This window comes from Danio aesculapii, chromosome 11 (genome assembly GCF_903798145.1).
Source record: "Danio aesculapii chromosome 11, fDanAes4.1, whole genome shotgun sequence".
Taxonomy (NCBI): Eukaryota; Metazoa; Chordata; class Actinopteri; order Cypriniformes; family Danionidae; genus Danio; species Danio aesculapii.
The window spans coordinates 17299847-17324399 of record NC_079445.1 but is presented as its reverse complement, the minus strand read 5'-3'; the positions used below and the strand labels follow the sequence as shown (position 1 = coordinate 17324399).

Genomic DNA, 24553 nt, shown 5'->3' with positions numbered 1-24553 from the left:
CTTCTGAGGAAAACACAAGAGAAGATGTTTTGAAAAATGTATAAAAACATATAGCCATTGACTTCCTTTGTATTTGTTTTTTCTATTATGGAACTCTATAGTTATAGGTTTTCAACATTCTTCATGTAGTTTTTTTGTTTGTGAAACAAAAGAAACTTAAAAAGTTTTGTAATCACTTGTAATTTTTTTGTGAGCTATCTTTTTAAACAAAAATGACTATTTCTTTCTTTTTTTTTGTGGGAAAAAACTTGTTCACCAGAGTTACTTTAGTATAGTGGTTATCATGTTCGCCTCGCATGCGAAAGGTCCCTGGTTTAAAACTGGACGGAAAGAAGTTTTTTTTTAAATGGTTATTTGTTAAAAGTTGATTACCTATAACTTCTTATAATATTTTCTAAAAAATAAATAAATAAATTAGCTTCCTGGTTTTTGTAGTTTTCTCACAGGAAATAACTGAGCCACTTTTATGGGTCAAAAGGACCACATGTATAAATTTGAATGAAAAAGGTCCTACCTTCTATCCAAGTCAATTAATCAAGTTGGTAAAGTTACATTTACTCTCCGTGCTTTTATTTTCACCAGTTAACAGAATTTTTAAAATGTTGTTTCCGCCCGGTCTCGAACCGTGGACCTTTCGCGTGTTAGGCGAACGTGATAACCACTACACTACGGAAACATGTGGTGAACTTTATGTTCTCACCCTCGTAGTTGTGGGGGAACTGAAGGGGATTATGAGGTTATGAAAAATACACTGCTAACATTCAAAAGATAAAATGTATTTATTTACTAATGATTGAAGTATTAGTTTAAAGCATGCATGGAAAACCACAAGGCCTCTGAGTTTCCATCATATATTTTATATTTTATTAAATTCAATAGTTCTACAAATTTGTATCTATTCATTCGTTCTGCTCCACTTTCTGAAAATACTTGTTGTTCAGAATCCATGACATTAATCAGTCATTTCAATTTGATGGTTATCAGAAAGATGGCCATTGACTGAGTTGTTTGCCCCTTGATTGTAACAGTGGGGTTGAATGGATTTAAATGGTATCAGCCTTAACTTAAAATGCTAGCTGTGGGTATAAAAAGATTCTGGTGTATCTGTGTTTAAGTAAATATAAAATATCTGTTCAGAGGAATCACCAAAATGGTCACCAGATTATCTGATGTCCCGTTGATGGATTTTGCTCAAAAGTAGAAGGAAAAAGCAGGGATCTGTTGCGAATGAAAAGGTCATGCATCAACTCCTATTCCAACACTTTTAACATCTGCAATGTCTAAAATGTTTTAAAATATTCATAAATCTATAAATATTAATGTTGGTAGGAATATCTGCTGGAGCCGAGATCTATGTTCCTGCTTATCCATTAGGATATAAGAACATGAGGGGTAGACTGGGGTTTAAACAGTATTATTTGTCGAGATTTTTGGAATTAGCAACTCTCCTACTCAAGAACTACTAATGTTAGAGCAATTTTACCACTAGACAGACTTTGCAGTTTCTTACTGGCTGATTCTTTCAGATATCAATGCATTTACAACAGGCATTTTGAACAGGTTATTGACTTTATACTATAGACATCAATATCAGTTCTTGTGATGAAATCAAATGAATATTCACTCACTTCTAAAAGCCAAATAAAAATAAACAAGCAAAAAACCATTGTTGTGTCATTGCATGTCAGTCAATCTTTGACTTTTGTAATCTGCATTGTGAATCAGATATTATTACTGCATTACAAACTATTAAAGTAAATTTATGTTTTCATTTGTCTGCCTGTCTATCAGCTTGAATTGGGGATGCTATGTAGGCAAGGAGTCAAGATAGCGGGACATGTAACATGAGGAGGTGAATAATTTATGAGAGCCGTTGGCTTGATTGATTTTCTTTGTGTTAATGAGTCTCAATACTGCCTCTATTAGCATCGGTGTGTTGAGTATTTGCTATCTGATCAGCCAGCTTAAATGACCCGCTCCGCTTGGCATGTAGCTTTGTGCATGTTGGTGTCCATTTGTGATGATCAAAGACTTGTTGTTGCCAGCTACATTGTAGTAAGAAATGTTTTATATCATGTTGATTTTGTTCTAGACTTAAATGGTATGTAAATGGTGAGATGTAAGGATCATCTCTGCACACTTTGTCTGTTTCTGTCTGCACAATAAATAGTTTTAGCATTAACATCACAATGTGTACATAAACAATAGTTACATTGTAGGATGTGCAATTTCGAGTTAGATTTATAGTTGACCAGCCACCACAGATTGGAAGACATGTGATTTGTGGAGTCATGGCATATTTGAACCATAATAGAGTCAACGTTTATCATTTGTAGGCGTTTTGTGACTTTGTATTCTGTTTAAGTCAATTTAAAGCATTCAGGGACAAGGACTTTTATTCATAACTTTAACAAAGATCATTTTATAAATTAGTTATTTAATGAAGACTTTACAGTATATTGTACTGTACGCTGTTAGACTCTTCAGAAAAACATAAAACACTGTTTATTTCATTTCTAGCTTTGCTTTGATGGGTTCATCTATGCTTTGGATTGAATACATTTTATTCAGATGCTCTACTAGGGCTGGGCGGTTAAAAACGGTATTGGTATGTAGGCATGGTCTGGTATAAGATTCTGACGGTATGATAACCTTGGATAAAATATCACGGTTTCACAGTGATTACTGCTCTAAAATATAGTCTTATATATTCTTAAAACTAAAACTTTTCCCCCTTTGAACACACAATATTTTGTTTTGAGACACATTTAAAATATTTTGGAACAGTAAACATGTCAGACTAAATGAATTATTGACTTCTGCTGTCTTCATTTGTTTCAAAAACAGATTTTTTTTACAATTTAAAATGGCATCTTTGGATAACTTTTCTGCTGGAGATACTGTTGTCCTAAAAAAAAATAAAACGCAAATAGAAAAATCATACACGTAACTTAGGAGTGGTATTGCAGAAACTTTGACGGTTTTAAAACCTTGACTCTTCCAAACCACCGTATACCTTGAAAACAGTTATCGTCCCATGCCTATTCGTATATACTGACCGAACACTATTGTCAATAACGCTAAAAAAAGTATGGTATGTGTCACATCTCCGGCTCGTTCCTGTATGCGTAACAGTATGAAGTTTCGGTTTGAAGTACAATAGTTTTATTAAAATGTGGCTCTTGAGCACGAGTTTTGGGTTGTCACTGCCACATCAGGTCAGAATATCAACACATGTAAGAATGAGTGTTGAGGAGATTGTAAATAAAAATATGATGTAAGGATGTCACCAGAGTGGCTTTTTGGTTTCTTTTCTCGTGCATCCCAGCCATTAGCACCCTATCTGAAAGATTTTTAAGCAAATTCTTCAGCAGGTTAGCGCTCCTTCTTATTCTTCAACCTCCACATAAAAGTTCCTGAATGCAAAGGAGGTCAAGGTGCTCCAAGATTGCGCAGCCCAGTCACCAGACATGAACATTATTGAGCATGTCCGGGGTAAGATGGAGGTGGCAATAAAGATGAATCCAAAGAATTTTGATGCCCTGGGAGTCCTGCAAGAAGGCTTTTTTTGCCATTCTAGATGACTTTTATTTATTAAATAAGCTTTTTGATCAGTTGAGAGATTCACTATCCATCTTTTCATCAGCAAGGTGTGCAAAGACTGTTAGATATGGAACTAAAGACAAAAACACTGATTAAAAATGAACTTAAAATGTCTGTGAAGTCAGCTGTAGCTGCAGGGCGATTCGCTGGATACTGTCCTCCCGTTAACCTGCTCCAATATGCATAACAGTGGCTTTCAATGAGTTAACCAGCTAAACCAATCCGTCAGACTGCTCTGTCACATCAATGAGCCTGTAAACCGGAGTCTCCTTTTCAGCCAGTCAGGAGGAGGAGAATCCATGCTTCTCACACATATACAAAGAGCCAAGAGAGCATAACAACTGGGACCTTCTAGATTAGCAGAGCCATTAAAACTCATCCACTGTTTCCACTCCAGGAGTTTTGTTGCCTGCTAGTGCTAATTCCACTCATCAACTAAATATGCTTGGGTTTTGTTGGCTTATGTGGTGATTTAAGGTTATTTTAAGGAAAGATTGATATTTTGCCATCTGTGTAAATTGATGGGCTGTATAGAAATGCATATGAAGGGATGCATCAGAGGTTGACCATTGAGATTCAGAGAGTGCTGTAGTGGGGGTGGATGTGTGTGTTTGTGGTTGTCTTTGATTGGGTGTAATGAGAGGGTCATTTATTTGTCATTGTGGTCATGAAAATGGTGGGGTGGGTCACGTGCCCATGGATTGAAGCCAAATGGATACACTCATAAAAGTAACATCTGGTTTTAGAAAAGAAGTAGGATGCCCAAACTTGACGATTAATGAAATAAAATTAAATATAAAATGTAATACAATAATATTATAAAATATATAGTTTTTTTATCTATTATAAAAATAAAATACATACACCTGACCTGGTACAATATGAAAAAAAATTGTAATAACATAATAATATAAATGCTAAATACATGTTCATTAAGCTGTTTTTAAGATTTTTGAATATTCAAACGTAAAACTAATGTAAACTCGAGACAAGAAACTATTTAAATTCAAAATACAATATTTTTTTTACCTGTAACACAGATTTCTTCATGTAAACAAATTACCTGCAAAAAAAACATCAAGATCCTCAAATTGTTATTTAAGCCATTACAGAAATAAAAACCGGGGCATGCAAGTGCCATTTGAATTTCATAACAAGCAATAAACAAGCAATAAAAAACAGAAGGATTCCCAAGTTGGATTTTAAGTGGACTGCAAAAAAATTCCAAAATACAGCATTACAGAAATGGAAATTGGAAAATTATAATAATAAAGTAATTAAATACAAACAATTGTACTCATTGAAAAGTTGTATTGCTGAGAGTTGAGAACATTAATTATAAAGTAGAAACAATTTTGCTTAGTCCTCCTTTACATTCAGCCAGTTGCTGAGACAGACCAGTCTGTTGACATTATTGGGGGACAATGTGGCCATTTTCTTTAATGATGTGACCTGAGAGTGAGAACAGTTGCTCACAAGTAGGGTTGGGTACCGAAACCCAGTGCCATGTAACCGGTATGCACCGGACCGAATCAGCATATGAATTTCAGTGCCACTGGTGCTGCGACAAGGCATCAAGAGGTACATTAAAGGCACACACAGGTACACGTTGTGTCACACCAAAGACTATAACATTCTTAAAGAGACTTTAGTCACACCATCTCTAAACATTGAATTCTAAACAACTTTGAGGGATACGGACATCGTTGGTGATGTTCTTGTTGCTAGGGAACTCGTATGCGATATGCACAGTGAAGCGCATGCGATGAGAGACTAGATTCATCAAAACGCATGATCGCGCTCATCAAATGTGCTTTAAAGGTTTAATAGCAATAATAAAACGATTAAATAATAAACAATATAATTATATTATTTATTTATTGTTGGGGTAATTTATTATTTAAATGATTAAAAATGGGATAATTAAAAAAATTTAATGGGCGAATTACCGGTTTGTAAACATTCAGGATGTGCGCGCAGCGAGGTTGCAGAAAAAAAAAACAGGAGCGCTAGCATTTACAGCGAGGGAATGACATGCGATGCGGTACAGAGTTTGTTGTTGTATTAGAGAGAACTTGTATTGATAACATATTATATTTATTATTTACATAATGCTTTCAGCGTATTATAACAGCTTGTCACCCAGTGATAAGCACAGTTATTCTGCAAAATTAACGTTAAGGTGAGCGGCATTCGTCTGACAGGCCCATTTGCGATTGCACCCTCACAATGGATATTGGATAAGACGAAATGACCAAGCATCCAGCCCCAAATATACAACAATCTCATTGAAAATCCAAGTGATTTTACAAGAGAGAAGTTAAAGGCCTACACGTCTTTGGATGCCAACAATTTTGTTCTGTGTGGTCATGTGCAAGAAATAATATTCCATGATTTCCAAAAGTTTGTAGTGCTAAAAACTAGGGTTGGGTATCGTTTGGGGTTATTTCTATACCGGTGCTAAATCGATACTTTTAAAATGGTACCAGTGCCAAAACGGTGCCTAAACCGATACTTTTGAACCACAAAATGATTTGACCAAAAAAAAAATATATATTTTTATCATTATAATTGAACAATTTAAATATATATTTATTAGGGGTGTAACTATACACCAAAGGCAAGGTTCGGTTCGGTTCGGTTCGGTTCACAGTTTTGGAGCCACGGTTTGGTTTCTGTTTGCTGTGGGGTTAAGGTTGATGTCATCTTAACAGCAATGCTAAGGAACAATAGATTCACTTAATAACAAGAACAACTAAACTTTTTATTTATTAACTTTGCCATCATATTTTTAGTACAGTCAGGATACCGGAGTAAACAACAAAAATTAAATAAATACCTGCAATATAGACTATTCAGAAAAAAACAATTCTCTTTAGTGCAGCAATCTTAACTAAATAAAACTAAAATTAAATAAATAACTGCAGTGTAGACTAGTGAAAGATAAACAGGCTTATCCTCTCTAAGGACATTTGGAATATTCAATTAAGTTTTAAGTTCTTCTTCAAAAACACCATAATGTCCACATTCTCAGGTGAGAGGCTTGATCTCAGACACAGACATAGTGATGCTCATTTTTGATTATAAGTTTTCATTTAGATAGATTGGTTTCCGTTTAAATTAATGAAAAAATATACATATAATGTGTTTGTAAACTGTTTTTACATGACATATTCACCAGTAAAATACATTGTAGTTTTATCTGAAACGAATGTTATGGTTGTAGCCGCATATAGGTTGTATTTTTGCCTCCCGTTAGTGATGCGCGGATGGCGGTTATAGCCTATCCACAGGCGCTGCGGATAAAAATGGTCGGGTATAAAAATACATTATAATTAATTGGTCATTGATCTTGTTTATTCCTACAACATGCTGTGCGAGCGAACGCTCATTCAGTGCAGCTGGCCGCGTTTAGGAGTCGAGGCGGAATTGACCGAATCCAGGCACAGTAGATGCTATTCTGTTTTTGCACAGTGCGAAGAAAAATGCCAAGTAAACATAACAGTTGCCATTTAGACTCAAATGGCACCATTTTTGTTATCTTGTTCCTGTATCTATAAAAGCTAAAATGTTTTATTTTTGTTTTCTGTATTTATTTGAAAATGAAGAAAATGTTGTCTAAAGACAAAATTTTGTTTTTATAAATAAATGTTCATTTAAAACGTTTAAGATTAACGTATTATTTTACTATCAGAGATGCGCAGGTTAGCTCACTGAATCTGCTGTTAATATCCACGTTGACCTATCATCATGCCTAAAACAAAGAATTAAATGATTAAAGTGGCGATCGAGTGCGGATACATATAGGCCTAAATTAGATAAAACTATATGTGCGTGGCGGGTGGATGAAGCCGCGGATTCGGTTGTCATTTCAGCTCTACCTCCGGTTCTCTTTCTCTCTTTCTCTCTTTCGCTCTCTCTATGCCTGTCATTTCTGTAAGTCCGCCTTCACGACAGCTGATTGGTCAGGAGGCTACTTTATGATTGGCTACTTTATTATATTATTTTTATTAGTGTAAAGTTTCTTTTTTGTATATATATTTGGACATTATTCTGGTTTCACTTTTGTACATTAAATCACTTTTGTTGGCAGTTCTGTTGTCAGTTTTGCTTTCATCCTCACATTGTGAAATTAGCACACTTTAAATGTTAATCCTTATAAGTAAGTTTCGTGAAAGTTACGACAGATAGACGTGCGCTTTGTCTACATTCCTGTACTCCACTGGAAAACCAAAATGTTCCCACACAGGCGACTTAAATGTGTCTGGGGGATCTGCAATCTCAATCTATGCGAAGCAGCCATCCTGCATATACAGTAGTAACCTAGTGTGATCGCTCACTCAAGTCACATGACATGACATGCACTTGGAAAATACTAACTTTATAAAATAATATTTAGAACAAAATATCATCATTACTAAGGCAATTTAATCAAATGTGATAAAATAAAGATGTGTTTAAACAATGGGCAGCAGGGGGCGTGAGAGTACCGCGGTACGCCACGAGAGTTTCGCGATACGTATCGTGGTTGGTGTATCGCGATATTTCGGTTCAGTTTGTAATATCGTTACACCCCTAATATTTACAATAAGTTTAAAGTAAACATCAATTCATATTTTATATATTTGAATTGCATTAATATATTTCCCTTGTTCATTTGTTTGCTAGCATGAATGCAAGATTTGTATTATGCTATTAACATTACATTAGCTTACCACCAACCTGTGGAAAGGCTGTCATCAAAATCAGGAAACACCTATTTTCTGGGTTTGGGGCTTGTGACTACTTTTACATGGACATCAGTGGTCTATTGATTTGCCATAATCTGAATAAAACAGTAATATGAATCAGGTGTTTACATGAGTTGCTTTTTGAATGTTGCATTCATGATACCCAGTTACATGTTATAGCACAAATATCCATCAACGTCATTGCGTCACCAGCCAATAAACGTTTCCTCTGCTGTTTGTGTCTGTAGTCCTTTAAGATAATTAAAAATCACTGTTTACGTGATGGACTCTTGATCAGAGTATTGTCTTAATCATATTAAAATCAGAGTATTGGTGTTCTTGTAAACGTACTAACTGAAAGTGCCAGATAATGTCACAAGCTGTCAAAGACAGTCCATTCCTCACCTTTTAAGTTGATTTCATGAGCCCTCAAATTTCATAAGTTTGACGCGTTTCCCCCCTTACACAAAACTGTTGTAAAGCATCTGCTGCGTGTTGGTGTGTCAGAATCCTTGCTTGTAAAATATATTAGCCATACTTTAGAATGCTTAGTTTAAGCAATGAATGTAATCATACGTGTTGATGAAGGAAGTCGCTTACCGCATGCTGAGTAATGCGCGCTTTGCCTTCTATAAGCAACAAGAACAAACGCCTGACATCACTGACATCTTTATCCCTCAAAGCTGTTTAGAATTAATATATTTAGAGATGGTGTGACACAATGCGTACTTATGTGTGCCTTTGATGCATCTCTTGATGCTTCTTAAGGCCGTCAACCACCTCATGCGCTGCTCAGAGCCACGGCACAGTGCGCACATGACAGTTAATAGTATCACGCATCAGACGCACACATTCGCTATTTAAAATAAAACTATTCAGATGGCGCTCTGTGGCGCGGCAGAAATATGAACAGTGTCCTGAGTCATGGCTGGGCGCCGCGTGCATGATGGCTGCGTGGCACGACGATGCTCATTGCCGAGCGGCACTGCTGGTGTGTGACCTGCTTTTACGTACTTGTCGCAGCACCAGTGGCACGGGAATTAGGCACCGAAATTCATATGCTGATTTGGTCCTGTGCATACCGGTTCCAAAGGTACAGGGGGCCATAATGGCACTGGGTTTCAGTACCCAACCCTACTAAAAACCGAGGTTCTGCCTAGCCAAAGACAAGACAAGAAAAGAAGACGGAGCTGTACAAGGCCTGAGTAATAATCAACAAGCTAAACAACTGCATTCTGACAGCAAACTGCACCTGTACGGCAGGGAATGTGAACTTGCATGTTTATATTTCATTCTTAGCATTCAGTGTCCGCAGTTTAATTAACCATATTTAACTGTTTTTGCTGAAATCATTGCTGCAGTCAAAAACAAGTAATGTGTATGATTCAGCATAGCGTAACCTTACCTGATATGAAATGAGAACTGCAGAGTCGAGCATTTTTAATTAGGTCCTCACTCCATTCAGCTCTTCTGATGGCTGTTACATTAAATTAATCATAAATGAAAGTGCTGACCTATACATTGTTACAACATCCAATATAATACAGTCCTAAGAAATAAATGCTTTATCAAAGCGTCTTAACAAAATATTATGCAGCAAAGTTTGAACTTTATTAATATTATATTAATATCATTCACGATATTGTTTTCCACCCTCAAATAAGTGAAAACTTTCAGAGCATAAACAACCATGAACCCAGTTCACCATTCACCTTTTTTTTAAAATAAAAGCATCGTTTAAACATCCTGCCATATTCTTCATAAAAATACACCTAATTTATTCACTAGAAACATAGTTCAAAACAACTGCCCCACTTTATGCCAGTAAGTGCTGCTGTGTGCTGTTATTACACAACTGCCTGTTAGAACTAGACTTTGACTAGACAAGACTCACACAAGAGGGCAAGTTTCACCATCAATAATAGCCCTCATTTATGAAGAGATTCTTCGACACGCAGAGTTTTGTATCAAGAGACTTCCTTTTGCACACATGCACTTGGAACATGCTAGGATGAAAAGAGACATCTCTAGGGGTTGGTTTTATGGCACCTTTATATTTCCACCTTCACAGAGGCAGATGGGGCCAGAGTGGGTGTAATTGGAGAATGTTTCTATCCTATTGTCTGTGAATCTGTAGAGATGATGATTACAGGGGAGTTTAAAAGTGTGCCAGCCTTTGGGTTCTTTACCATAGTAAGCTTGGTTTTTAGTACTTCTTTATAATGTGTGTGAAAGTGAAGGAGAGGACATGATGACAGGATAAGGCCTATTTCTGGTGTCACATTGCCTTTTCCTGTATATTAATCACGCTTTATGTGGATATGTCATCATTTGTACTATATTTGGCTAATTACCTAAACAATCTTGAACAGCATCATGTTCATTTATTGGGATAATGTAATACAAATGGTGTTACATTGGAGTAATTTAAAGGACAAATTAAAAAGTCATAGTTCTCTTTTGACAAATAAAACATCATGTACTATAAAAACATACTGTACGTTTCGGAACTTGAAACTTTATATTGAAGTGACAGGTTGTGGAATGAGCCAATTTATTTTGTAATAGTGTGTCTACATCGGAACTCTTACCTCCAATGATGAAGGTCAACTCTTGCTTTTACATCACTGTCTGTTAAACTCCACCCAGTGGTTCACTCTGCAGTAGGAAAATAACGAGAGACGAACATGCAGAATATCCATGCAGAAACAAAATGATAGCAAGACATTGTTCGAAGCTAAGTTGTGGAAAACGCAGTCTTTGCTTTGCCTTATTATGATCCGAACATAAAAAAGTGTATGAACTTTGTGAGTAGGAAATTAATAATTAGTTCTTATTTGTAAGTGATATTATTTTTGTCATTATAATATTCATTTTATACCAGACACTGTATAATAATGCAAACAGCAAAATAATGCAAATAGACTTACTTTCAAGGGACAAAAACTTTTCATTCTTATAATTATTTAGATCATATACTGAGATTTACCTTTTAATCAACGTATTATAAAAGTAATGTAAATGTCTTTGCAAAATGGCTTTAACATTATTTGAAAATATCACTTATATGGAGGTAGACTGCAGCTTTGAAACAGCTCATTTGTACAGCTTCTTCCAAACTATTGGAAAATGTGGAAATTGATCGTTTTCTCACCTTTCAGCTAGCATTGTTTCTAAAGTCTACTTCACATTACAGGATTTTAAGCCTGATTTGAGCCCGATTTGAAAGTTAACGAGTTCGCCGACAGATCGGGCTGTGATCGGGAAAAAATCTGGGGGTGCTCTTTAAGTGTGAATTACTGAACAACGCATCAAAGAGGCTCACTGAAGCGTTGCCGACACTGGCAGACAAAAATCCTATATCTAGCATGCTGAATATTGCCGACTCAACCCCATGTGCAGTCAGATGTAGTGATGAGCTGCAGCCAATGAGAGAGCATATCGGCATGATCTGGATGGCCATTGTGCTCAGGAGCTCAACAGAAACGTCTGTGATTGGCCAGAAAGGGCATCGATGCACTTGCTTCGTTCTGTGTTAACACAGACACGAGAGTAGGCTATATTAACAGGGAAACTAGAATTCTGTAACTATTAGAATTACCATAGGCAATCATATTTACATTCAAAGCTTCTATTGAGATATTAAAATTAAGCTTTGAATGTGTCATATTTTATGACACCATCACCCTAAAATATAAACTTTTTGGTAATACAGTCAATAAACATAGAATAGATACAAGAACACATGCAAAGGTCTGGGCCTCGCTTTCATTTTCACTTTCAAACAGGAGCTATTTTGTGGCACAGAATATGCTGTTTTGGAAGATATATATCTGAAGTAAATTTATGTTTTTGCTATGAGAAAGTTATGTTTACGTTAGCAGGAAGTTGCTAAGCAAAAAGGCACGCATATTTAAAGTCAGAGTGAAAAGTAGCAGACATGCATGCAGTCATTTTGAGCAATATGGTAATTAAAGTTAGAAATACTAATACTCTAAAAATAATACTAGAAAGAAATACACAGATATTTAGGAAACATTAGGGTGTTATAGATATGTTAGTTTTATTTTAAAGCGTTATTAAATTACAAAAATTAAAAACTTCCTGACTGCCGCGGTAATTCTAGTGTTAAAGCCACATCTATCCACTTAAACCTTGCAGATGAGCGATTGATCTGTTGATGCATCAGCTTACTAACAATGCTTTTAAATGCTGCCTTGAAAGCTTGAAATGCTGTCAGTGATGTAATCAGCACACAATAAGCTGAAATGTTTGTGACATTCATTTTTTTGTGTAAAAATAATTGCCATTAAAGCAGCGATGAAAGGGACCTCGCACCCGGTGGCCTTAGGATGACAGAGAACAGCGGACAATAATAATTTAAGCTGATATATACACATATATATATATATATATATATATATATATATATATATATATATATATATATATATATATATATATATATATATATATATATATATATATATATATATATATATTAAAAACTTGAGAAAATCACAGATCTATGCCAAACTTCCTTCTGCCAGCAGGTGACGCTATGATTGTGACTCAGTATTAGCTTGTAGATGTCTTACAGAGAGAAATCTTATCGAACATGAATTTTCAGGCAGATCAGACATTGTGTGGCCGAGTTATAAGTTATTCATCCTCCATGGTCTGCTGATCTGATAAAATTCCTTGGAGTTAATTAAAATGCAAACGCTGCACTGTTTTTGATAAGGAAGTTAAAAATATCCGACTTTCTGTTCGACTTTTTTGTAGGTATTGGTATGTTTGATGTGTGTGTCAATTTTCGTACATGTGTGTGAAATATTGCTCGGGGGCCACTCTGTCAAAGGTGCATAGGTGGTGCTGTCGAGTCATTTTGCCACACCCACTTCTGAAACCATAACAAACATACATTTTCGCCACTTTTGGTATGTGTGCAAAGTTTTGTGAGTCTTTGAGCATGTTTAGACCTTCAAAAATCTGATTCATTCTAGAGAAGAAGGAGAAGAAGAAACGGAGCAATTCCAATAGGGTCTACGCACCACTGGTGCTTGGTCCCTAAATATATATTTGATCATCAAAAATGTATTGGGGTTTGTCGATTTATTACCTGATATTGACTATTCTCAGCCGGCACACAACACCATAAGACGTTAATATTAGGTTAGATTTAGGTCATGATGTCAGGTGACCAAAATTCAATGTCTAGCCAGCGTCTAAGGACAACGTTATTTTGACGTCCAATAACGACGTCAAATTACGTTGAAATCTGGTTGATTTTAGGTTGTGTTGGAAAGTGACAAATCCAATGTTTGATAGATGTCATAGTTGTAACGTTCACACTACGTCAAGGTGTAACATGACGTTGATATTTGGTTGATTTTAGGTTGATTTTTAGGTTGGATATTGGACATTGATGTCTGCCTGACGTTGGGTTCTGACATCAACACGATTTTCATTTTCAAACAAAACCCAATGTCCCCACGACATTGGGGTAGTTGGGGTACTACCCCAATTATTGTGGTACCCCAACATGATTGATAATGTCATGTTGACACCCTGTGCCTGCAAGGTTGCGACAGGCCTACCTATTTCAAACAAAGGCATTACTTTTCCCATTATTTTGGATCTGACAGTAATGTCTCATCACACAAGTGTGAGTAACACTTAGAGTATGCTTTGTCTGTTAATAAAGACTGTTTGATATTTACTGAGTATGTAAGTGTTAAAATGCAGCAGCATCCCTGAAGGATGTAGGCTCTTAGACATACATGTGACAGTGGGTGCACAGATGTCCTTATCAACTTTAGGACCTGATCATAGAAACAAAGTGTCGAAGAGTTTAAATATGCAGAATTGTTATCTTATCAAACCAGTGGGCATTTACTTCACAGTCTACAGTCTCACCTATTCAAACAGTGTGTTCAGATGAGAATAAAAACAGAACAGAAAAATAGCCTATTGCTTCTAAATTATGATGTGAAAATTTTATAGATGTCATAGTTGTCATAATGTCATAATAAAATTTTAATAGCATTATAAGTTGACCTCCAAGAATATGACAGCCTTTTAAAAATGCAGTTCATAACCACCTTGAATGGAGTGAGATGTTTTGATCTTTTTTTGTTGCATAATTCATTTATGACTCAAAATGAAATGCCAATCGACAGATTCTTGGTAAATTTAGCAAGATGATATTAAACACTAATAATTATGATGTCATTGTTATGCAGGTACATGCAAATGTCATTGATCTCGAAGAAAGTGAATGCTCATTTGTCAGCATTTGATTTTCCATTCAGATTTTTAATCCAGAGAGAGTTTTAAAGTTCAGCCTAATGGAAAAATACACTTTATTGATGACTCAGTAAGATGAATGATTGTCCATTTTATTTAACCCTTTCGGAGAAAACTGTTGTTACCTCATTTTCTCTCTTCAGTATTTCAGTCTCTAATAGGGAACAGCTGGATACCTTTCCAATTATTATGCAGATTATTCCTTTCAAGTTTATTTTAGTTCACTGTCAACATACCTCAGCATATCCTGGATCTGACAACAAGCCTTATCACCTCAGGAGGCCAGTTAGTGACCAGGGTCCTGTTTACGTCTGGTACTAACATGCCTTCAATCTGTCTCCTGTGAGCACTGTAGATCAGATTGCATCGAGAGTCTCTCAATGACACAACCATTAGTATCACCTATGATATTAATGAATAAATATGGATAGATAGATAGATAGATAGATAGATAGATAGATAGATAGATAGATAGATAGATGGATGGATGGATGGATGGATGGATGGATGGATGGATGGATGGATGGATGGATGGATGGATGGATGGATGGATGGATGGATGGATGGATGGATGGATGGATGGATGGATGGATGGATAGATGGTTAGATTGATTGGTAGATAGACAGACAGTAAGATAGATTAATTGATTTGTGGATTGATAGACAGACAGACAGACAGAAAGACAAACAGACAGATTGGTTCATGGATGGATATATAGATAGACAGACAGACAGATATATAGATAGACAGATTGACTGATAGATTGGTTTGCGGATAAGTAGATTGATAGTTTGATTGATTGGTAGATAGATACATAAATAGATAGACAAATTGGTTTGTGGATGGATGGATAGATAGACAGACAAAGACAGACAGACAGACAGATTGATTGATTGATTGATTGATTGATTGATTGATTGATTGATTGATTGATTGATTGATTGATTGGTTCGTGGATAGATAGACAGACAGACATGCAGACTGATTGATAGATTGGTTTGTGGATAGATAGATAGATAGATAGATAGATAGATAGATAGACAGACAGACAGACAGACAGACAGACAGACAGACAGACAGACAGACTGATTGATTGGTTTGTGGAGAGATAGATAGATAGATAGATAGATAGATAGATAGATAGATAGATAGATAGATAGATAGATAGATAGATAGATAGATAGATAGATAGATAGATAGATAGATTGATTGATTGATTGATTGATTGATTGATTGATTGATTGATTGATTGATTGATTGATTGATAGGTTGGTTCATAGATAGATGGATGGATGGATGGATGGATGGATGCATAAAATAATGAAAGGGTGGATAGACAGATCGACAAACAGATCGATATATAGCTAGAAAGATAAATATATTGATAGATGTTTAGACTAATAAATGCATGAATGGATGGATGGGTTGGTGGGTGGATTAACAGACAGATGAAGGAATAGATGGATGGATAAATAGGAAGACTGGTAGATGGATGAAGAGGCAGATAGACAACAGATGAGAAACTGGATAATCACTGTGGCGTGAAATTAAATGGCTGAAATTAGTAGCTCTTTTGCAAAGACTAGTGAGGTGTGCAAACAGAGGGCAGCAGTGTAGTTGGAGAGATCAGAGATTAACACAGGCAGAGAGCTGTGTGTCTGCATGAGGAGAGCTAAAGCTGTATTCCCTCCAGTCTCAGAGCTCAGGGTCAGCTTTCTGTCAGCTGCAGCTGCTGAACACCCAGATCATGTCTTCATCACCTCAGCCAATTTACTTACACAAGAGCCTCAAAGAGCCACTGGAATCCACACCCAGTTAAGTGATTGAGTAAAGGCTTGGAATCTATGCGAATCAGATGCTACCTTCAAAAACATTTAGTTCATAATATTTAGTATTTGTCTTCCATCTTCTGCTGGGGCCAACAGCTCTATTCTGAAAACTTGTTAAACTCTCCTCAATACTCACAAACTGTGCTATTTTTGTGTGCTGTTGGATCACAACTGGATAGGGATTCCAACCTTGAATAGCATAAAATCGTGGCATGTAAACACACAACCAACTGCTAGAAAACCAACTGTTTTAGTAGATCATTGCCATTCAATGTATATGAATGTGTCCCCTCAGATTTCTCAGTCAGGGGAAATTTTTTAAGCATTTGTAAAGTTGTCATGATTATTATAAAAGTTATACATAACGTAAATAAAAGCTCCTCCATACAATAAAAACATGACAAATGGTTTTACAAAAATGTGTTTAATCTCACTAAGGCTACCTTTATTTAATAAATGATAATTTAACAAAAGTAGGCATGGGATAATAACCGGTTTCAAGGTTTACCGCGATTTAGAAAAGTCAAGGTTTTAAAACCGTTAAAATTTTCTCTTATACCGTTCCTAATGTATTTGTAAGGGTTTTTTATGTGCTTTTTAAAAAATGTGTTGTAAAGGAATCTGTGTTTTTGGAAATTAATGAAGAGAGCAGAAGTCAATTGTTTATTTTAATTATTTAACCGGACATATTTATTGTTCCAAAATATTATAAATGTTTCCTAAAATAAAAAGGTGGTTTTGTTCAAAGGGAGAAAAGTTTTTTTTCCCTGAGACATTTAACGACGGTATCCGCGGGGTCTTAAAGTCTTAAAATGACTTAAATCTCAAAATCTAAATTTTAGGCCTTAAGAAGTCCTATGTTTACTGAAATATTGTGTTGTTGGTCCTAACTTTTTTAAACAGGCCTCAATTTTCCATTGTTCATGTATAGACGAATTACCATGTTTGTAAACACTCAGGATGCGCGTGCAGGGAGGTGGCAGAAAAAAACCTGGGAGCCCTAGCATTTACAGTGAGGAAATGACATCCGATGCAGTACAGAGTTTGTTGTTGTTTTAGAAATAAGATTACATATTATATTTATTATTTACATAATGCTTCCAGCATATTATAACAGCTCGTCACCCAGTGATAAGCACAGTGATTTGGCAAAATTAACGTTAAAGTGAGCGGTGTTCGTCTGACAGGTCCATTTGCGATTACTCCAAATGAATATTGGATAAGACGAAATGACCAAGCATCCAGCCCTAAATATACAATATCAATGAAGCTCCAAGTGATTTTACAAGAGAGAAGTTAAAGGCTTACAAGTCTTTGGATGCCAACAATGTTGTTCTGTGTGGTCATGTGCAAGAAATAATGCACTGTGATTACCAGATTCAACACTATGTAGAGCTAAAAACCGAGATTCTGCCTAGCAGAAAGAATGACAATGACAATGAAAGAAGGTGGAACTGTACAAGGCCTGGGTAATTAATTATCAACAAGCAAAATGACTGCATTCTGACAGTGAACTACACCTGTACGACAGAGTATGTGAACTTACACATAAAGGTAAAGTTGGTTTTATATTCGCACATTTGGACTTTCTACTTAATAATATAATTTCATAAAAGTATTATTTGCAAACTATAAATAGCGAAATCATATTAGCAGCCAATGATTATCAAAGTACAACACTGTTCACAGTCAAATAAACAGTGTTAATGTTGTTTTCAAGTCACACTTGCAGGTTATTTCAGACCGAATATTCAAAGTGCCGTGGTAAACAATATAGGGAGTGTGTCACAAGTTGTCACTGAATGAATGTGTGAATATAAAACCAAGTTTACCTTAATAACTTACACTTTCACGTTTCAATCTTAGCATTCAGTGTCCGCAGTTTAATTAACCATATTTTCAGTTTTTGCTGAAATCATGTCTGCAATCAAAACGAGTAATGTGTATGATGCAGCATAGCGTGAACTTACCTGATATGACATGAGAATTGCAGAGTCCAGCATTTCTAATTAGGTCGTCACTCCATTCAGCTCCCTTCTAGCCAAAGACGTCTGCAGTTGGCATTAAGGCAGTGTGGTGTACGGTAAAAGTTAAGTTTTATATTTTTGGACTTTGGCGTTGAAAAAATTTCGAATTTGAGGTCCTGCCGCCAGCGATACCCACTGCGCCACCACGTCGCCCCAGAGAAAATGTTGTTTTCTATATTTTTTTTGTTCAGTGTAATTTATACTTGTGATGGCAAAGCAGAATTTTAAGCATCATTACTCCAGTCTTCAATAGAACAATTTGTCTCATTAGTCCTGTTCATTTCTAATGAATGGTAATTTCTTTAGACATTAGGAATGTGTTCGATCAATGTTTGTCTCCGCCAAACATTGTTTCTTGATTTCAGCCACTTCCGTGTATAGAATCGATGTCCATTTTAGCACAGAATAAAATAAATAATTAATAAATTTGCTTCATGGTGGTACTGACAACAGTTGGCATTTCTGTGTGGAATTTGTATGTTTCTTCCCGTGTTCGTATGGGTTTCCCCTGGGTGCTCTAGTTTCCTCCACAGTCCAAAGACATGTGCTGTTGGTGAATTGGGTAAGCTAAATTGTCCTTAGTGTATGTGTGTTTGTCCTGGTCCTCCAGATTGGGGGTTAAGCGTTGGGCTAACAACTCACCTCATAAAAACTAGATGTTACAAAACACCAATATGGTGCAGCTAAATATCAACTTTGATATAATTGGCCCTTTGAGCAAGTAAGTAAGTAAGTAAGTATGATTTGATTACAGGTTATCTCATGTTTCACCTCTGGCAATTGTGAGTTGTAATTTTTAGTTATGAGCTTGCAATTGTGAGAAAGAAATTGAAAATAATGAGATACAAACTCTATGTTTTGTGAAATTTTAGAATTCCAAGACAGCTTATAAACTTGTCTTATATCAATTCTTAGGATAAGTTGCAATTCTGAGTTACTAACTAACTAACTAACTAACTTAGAATTGAAAAAAATCCATTGTTAAGAAATCTTCAGAATTTCAAAGCAACAGATACACTGGCAGTTCTAACAAATAAAGTAGCAAGTTCTGTAGAAAAAAAGGAGAAAGAATTTCAGAATTTTAGCACGTAAACTCAGAATTGCTAGAAATAAAGAATTCAGAAACTGCCTATAATCTCTTACAGTTTTTTCCAACTGCTTATCTTTTCATGTCACACAATTTCTAAAACAGCTCACTCAAAATGCAAAACTACACAGCAAATTTCCAAAACCAGAAGCTATTTCTCAGCCTTGAACTTTCCGATTGTATAAAACACTTTTTTCAAAACACTACATACAATTCTCACATTTTATTGAAATGTAGAAGCCTAAAGAGCAAACCGCTTTAGTTTTAGACCAACAGTGTTTACATGCTATATCCAAGCATTTACTGTTATGAAAAACGTGTTTGCCATTTGATGCAAATTCTTCATTCTGACATGTGTTTATGGCATTTTGAATGAAGTGTTAGATTTTGAAGGAGATGTGAGGCATTTTGCATTTCGTGTGTGCAGTTTGGGGAATTGTGGGTAGAGTTTTGAAAAAAAGGTGACACTGTTTTGAAAACTTGTGTTAGCAGTTGGAAAAAACTGTACAATAAAATTGTAAAATATTAACTTTTCTGACGAAATGTCTAAGAATTCTGAATGAGTTCTGTTTTTTTTCACAATAAGAAATTATAGGTTGCCTTAAATATAAATCAGAATTGTGAGATAAAAGTCATGATATAAATGTAAAAATTTTTTATTTCTTTTAATCTCATGGCAAAACTCACTTTCTATAGTATAACAATCCATCTCAAGGTGAAGAGTACAAATGACTGCAGGTGCTCTGGCTCTGCAACACTGCTGATCTGCAACTTTACCAGACAGCTGAGGAGACTTTATAGGAATGAATGTCTCTTTTACTCCATTCAAGTATGACTAGGCTTTATCCTCCTGTCTCTAGTGTCCAAGGGATGGCAATTGTTAAGTGGCACAGCAGGGCTATGTCTCTTAATATACATGGGCACAGAAACACACACATTCAGTCAAAACAGCTTGTGAACTGCAGGTATCTGGACGCCTCCCTGCATCACTTTAAACTGTCTTTTGAATCAGTTCCTGTCACTTTCTCTCACTTTGTCATCCGTCTCTCACTTTTTCACCACTTCTACAGCAGTGTTTTGTTCTTGAGGCTGCAGATTGAAACTTTTATTGATCTCAACTTCTTTTTTTTAAAGCCTTTTCCCTCTTAACCTCTCAAATTAAAACGGCATCTGTTCAGACTGATTCTGTTTTGAATGAGCTTTAAATGGATGCATGTGACTAACACTGCCGCTGGAATTCTGTTTGGAGGGAGGAAAAAGATTTTATCTTGTCTGTGAGGTCAGGGGCAATTGCAGTAATAGTTAAAAATGCTTAAAAATATATTAAAAAGCAGGACTTAATGGTATAGTTTGCCCAAATATTACAATTATGTCATTATTTGCTCACCCTTCACTTGTCTAAACCTATTTGAACTTCTTTCATCTCTTGAACCCTTGAAAAATGCTGGTTACTGGGACCCATTGACTTCCATAGTATTTTTTTCCTACTTTGGAAGGTGATGAGTCCCAGCAACTAGCATTCATCAATATATCTTCTTTTTTGTTCAACAGAAGACAGAAACTCAAAGGTTTAAACTTATCTGAGGGAGAGTAAAGGTAATTTTCATTTTTTTTGGTGAACAATACATTTAATTAATCATTTATCTTTAAAAACTCAAACAATTATTTAATTGAAGTGTATAGTTGTAATCTATGCTTGACTTAGCTCTGTTTTAGAGTTCAACAATATGTATAAACGATTATATACTTTAAAGAAAATGATCATTTAGTCATGACAACATAAGTTTTTAGTTCATTTTTACTTATTAAACTAAGTTAATCATGTTCTAAATTAATTTGATAAGTTATGCAAGCTGTTTTAAGTCAGTTTCAATGGACCACTCAAAGGTTAATTTGATTTGGCTTAATTTAAGGCAACCAGTATTTTTTTCAGTGTATGTAAAGTATTTGTATGTAAATAAATCACATTAAATATATACACATATGTTTCACATACAAAAAAATAATGTTAGTCTGTAGGATATGAAAGTGCAAAAATGTTATGGTTGCCCATGAGTCTACTAAATTTACGAACAGATACTGAAGTTGTTGTCCTTGAAATCCTTGGTTGTTGTAGCCATATTGTGTCAACAGAGGGCACTGTTGTATTTATTTAATAGCGTTACAGTGGAAGTTAGCGGCTGATTGAATGTTCACTGAGAGTTGATGCCAACACCAGAGTGTTTTAGATCGTTTTTTTTTTCCTGGTGGATTAGTTACTCGTATAGTTAGAAATGTGAACCGTTTTTACACTTTTTAGCCTTTAGAACTGTGTTAATTTGGCAATGTGGCTTAGATTCAACAAGGTCAGTTCAAGGTGGTCATAAACTGCATTTTTAAAATGCTCTTCTGTTCTTGGAGGTCAACTTATAATGTTATCAATGTTAATTTTCTCATCATAATTTAGAAGCAATAGGCTATTTTTTGTTCTGTTTTTACCCTCATCTGAACACACTGTTTGAATCAATTTCTTAGATATTTTGGCATTATACCATCACACTATTTGCTGCAAGTGTGTCATATCTCCACATTCATGATGTGATTCTCAAATTCTGGACTGTAAAGGCATTTAAGAATATCTAACTCAACTTTCAAGCAACTAGTTTGAGTTGATTTAAGCTTTGTGATGACATGCTCGTCTGCTGAAAAATCCATGAAAAGATGAACACTCATAAATATGCCAAGTCTGTGCCATGAAAATACTCCCACACCAGACAAGGTAGGATGGATACATGCTTTCATGTTGTTTACTTCAAATTCTGTCCTGACCATCTGAATGTCAGATGCAGATATTAATAAAGATATCAGACCAGACAACATTTTTCCAGCATTTTTCAACCTTTTTCAGGGTTGATGAGGCTGTGTGAAATGTAGTCTGAGTTTGCTGTTTTTATCTTACAGAAATGACACCGGTGTGCTCTTCTTCTGCTGCTGTAGCTCATCTGCTTCAAGGTTTTTATCATGTTGATTATATTTGAAATAGCAAGCAAAAAAAAAAACAAAAAAACAGTTGTACCTAATAAGTGATTGTACATCTGAACAAAGCATTTCTTTACAAAAAAGTTACAGAAACTGTGTATTAGCGATTGTATGTTTGTGTATGCATGCATTAAGTGTTAGCATGTGTTTATGCATGTACATGGATTGCTCAGAGTTTTACGGATGACAGAAAAACAGGCATGACCGTTCAACCGCTGCCTATCATTCAATCTAACAGGAAAGCGCAGGAAATGACTCTTAATAGGAGAACTGAAGTGGTTCCAATTTCCTGTGATCACAGACCAGGCGCTCTTGTGAGCCCATTTCACACATACATAAACTCAAATGCACTTTTTAGCCTTTATCTGAACTGAACAGAAGTGTCATTTTAATGTACACCAATGACAACCTAGTAAATTTAAAATAATAATAAATAAGAATAAGTAGTAAGTAAATAAATAATAAATAAGCAAATAAATAATAAATAAATTGATATTACTCACAACATTGAATTACATATTTACATTCACATAATCATCATCGGATGCTTTTATCCAAGACTACTTTAAAAGCAAGTAATCCAAGCAACAAATGAAAACATAGTGTAAATATTCTGAATTAGTATTACTAAAAAGTAGTTTGGATTGCGCAGTGGCGCAGTAGATAGTGCTGTCTCCTTACAGCAAGAAGGTCGCTGGTTCGAGCCTTGGCTGGGTTGGCGTTTTTGTGTAGAGTTTGCATGTTCTCCCTGCGTTTGCGTGGGTTTTCTACAGGTGCTCCGGTTTCCCCCACAGTCCAAAAACATGTGGTACAGGTGAATTGGGTAGGCTAAATTGTCCGTAGTGAATGAGTGTGTATGGATGTTTCCCAGAGATGGGTTGCAGCTGGAATGAAAAGGGACTAAGCCGAAAAGAAAATGAATGATTGAAAAAGTAGTTTGGCGTTGCATAAAATGCTGATTTTGTTTTATTTTGTAAACCGTTTTTGACAATTGTTCCAAATTCTAAATAAAAAGGATGTCATTAAAGCATTTTTTGCATAAAGTTATAAAAAAAGGTGCCATGTTCTCAGACATATTTATAATCTGATTTAGACAGCATAATATCAATCATATTTATATATATATATATATATATATATATATATATATATATATATATATACATATACAATATATCATATTGATGATCAAATATCAGTGAGAGAATTTGTTATTCCGACCATTTTTGGGGGAAGTAATCTCTAAATTACAATATTATTTTAAATGTTGAATAAATGTTTGTAGACCTAACAAAACAAATATTAACATTTTACTCAAACCTAAACTAAAAAAATCAGTAAAATGAGTGTCTCAATAAAAAGTTGTCTCAATTTTTTGCCATATATATGGATTTTAGAATGTTTATAATTAATACCTTTTTATTTTGATAAAAAGATATAATAGAAAATAGAAAAGGGACTGTTAGTGTTAGAAAATTATATTATATATATTTTTTTATCTAAATTAAAAATGCATCTGTTCAGAATTCATTTCACATTGGTGTTTGTCACATTTTACTGTAACATTTTATTTACAACTAATTTCTAGTTTTAGCTTAATATATAGGTTTATTTTATAATGTTTAGCATTTTTAGCTTCCTCGCTCAAATTTAACAGTATCCAGAACAGAAAAATGCAAATATAATCCAGCAGAAATTATAGCGTCATTCACTATGAACCACATTTATTATTAAGGTTAAAGGCTGCACAATTCAATTTTAACATTTTCTATGTTTTACTAGATGTACGTTAACCGTATTATAGGGCTGGGCGATTTGGCCTAAATTCAAAATCGAGTAATGAACGATTATTTAATTTATTTATTTATTTATTTGTTTGTTTTGGCCTCCTTGTTCACTGTCAAGTTTAGTTAATATGCTTACATATTACATGAGAGAGTTTTGAATGA

General features: G+C 35.1%; 1 protein-coding gene and 1 non-coding gene across 2 annotated transcripts in view; one reads left to right on the top strand and one right to left on the bottom strand.

Moving 5' to 3' along the window:
- The window catches only part of prickle2b (prickle homolog 2b), a 174004-nt gene that overhangs the window by 4493 nt on the left and 144958 nt on the right, over window positions 1-24553 (top strand). The gene's annotated exons all lie outside the window — the stretch shown is intronic.
- Window positions 604-676, bottom strand: trnav-aac (transfer RNA valine (anticodon AAC)). The gene has a single exon. It is a non-coding gene; the product is annotated as a tRNA-Val (tRNA).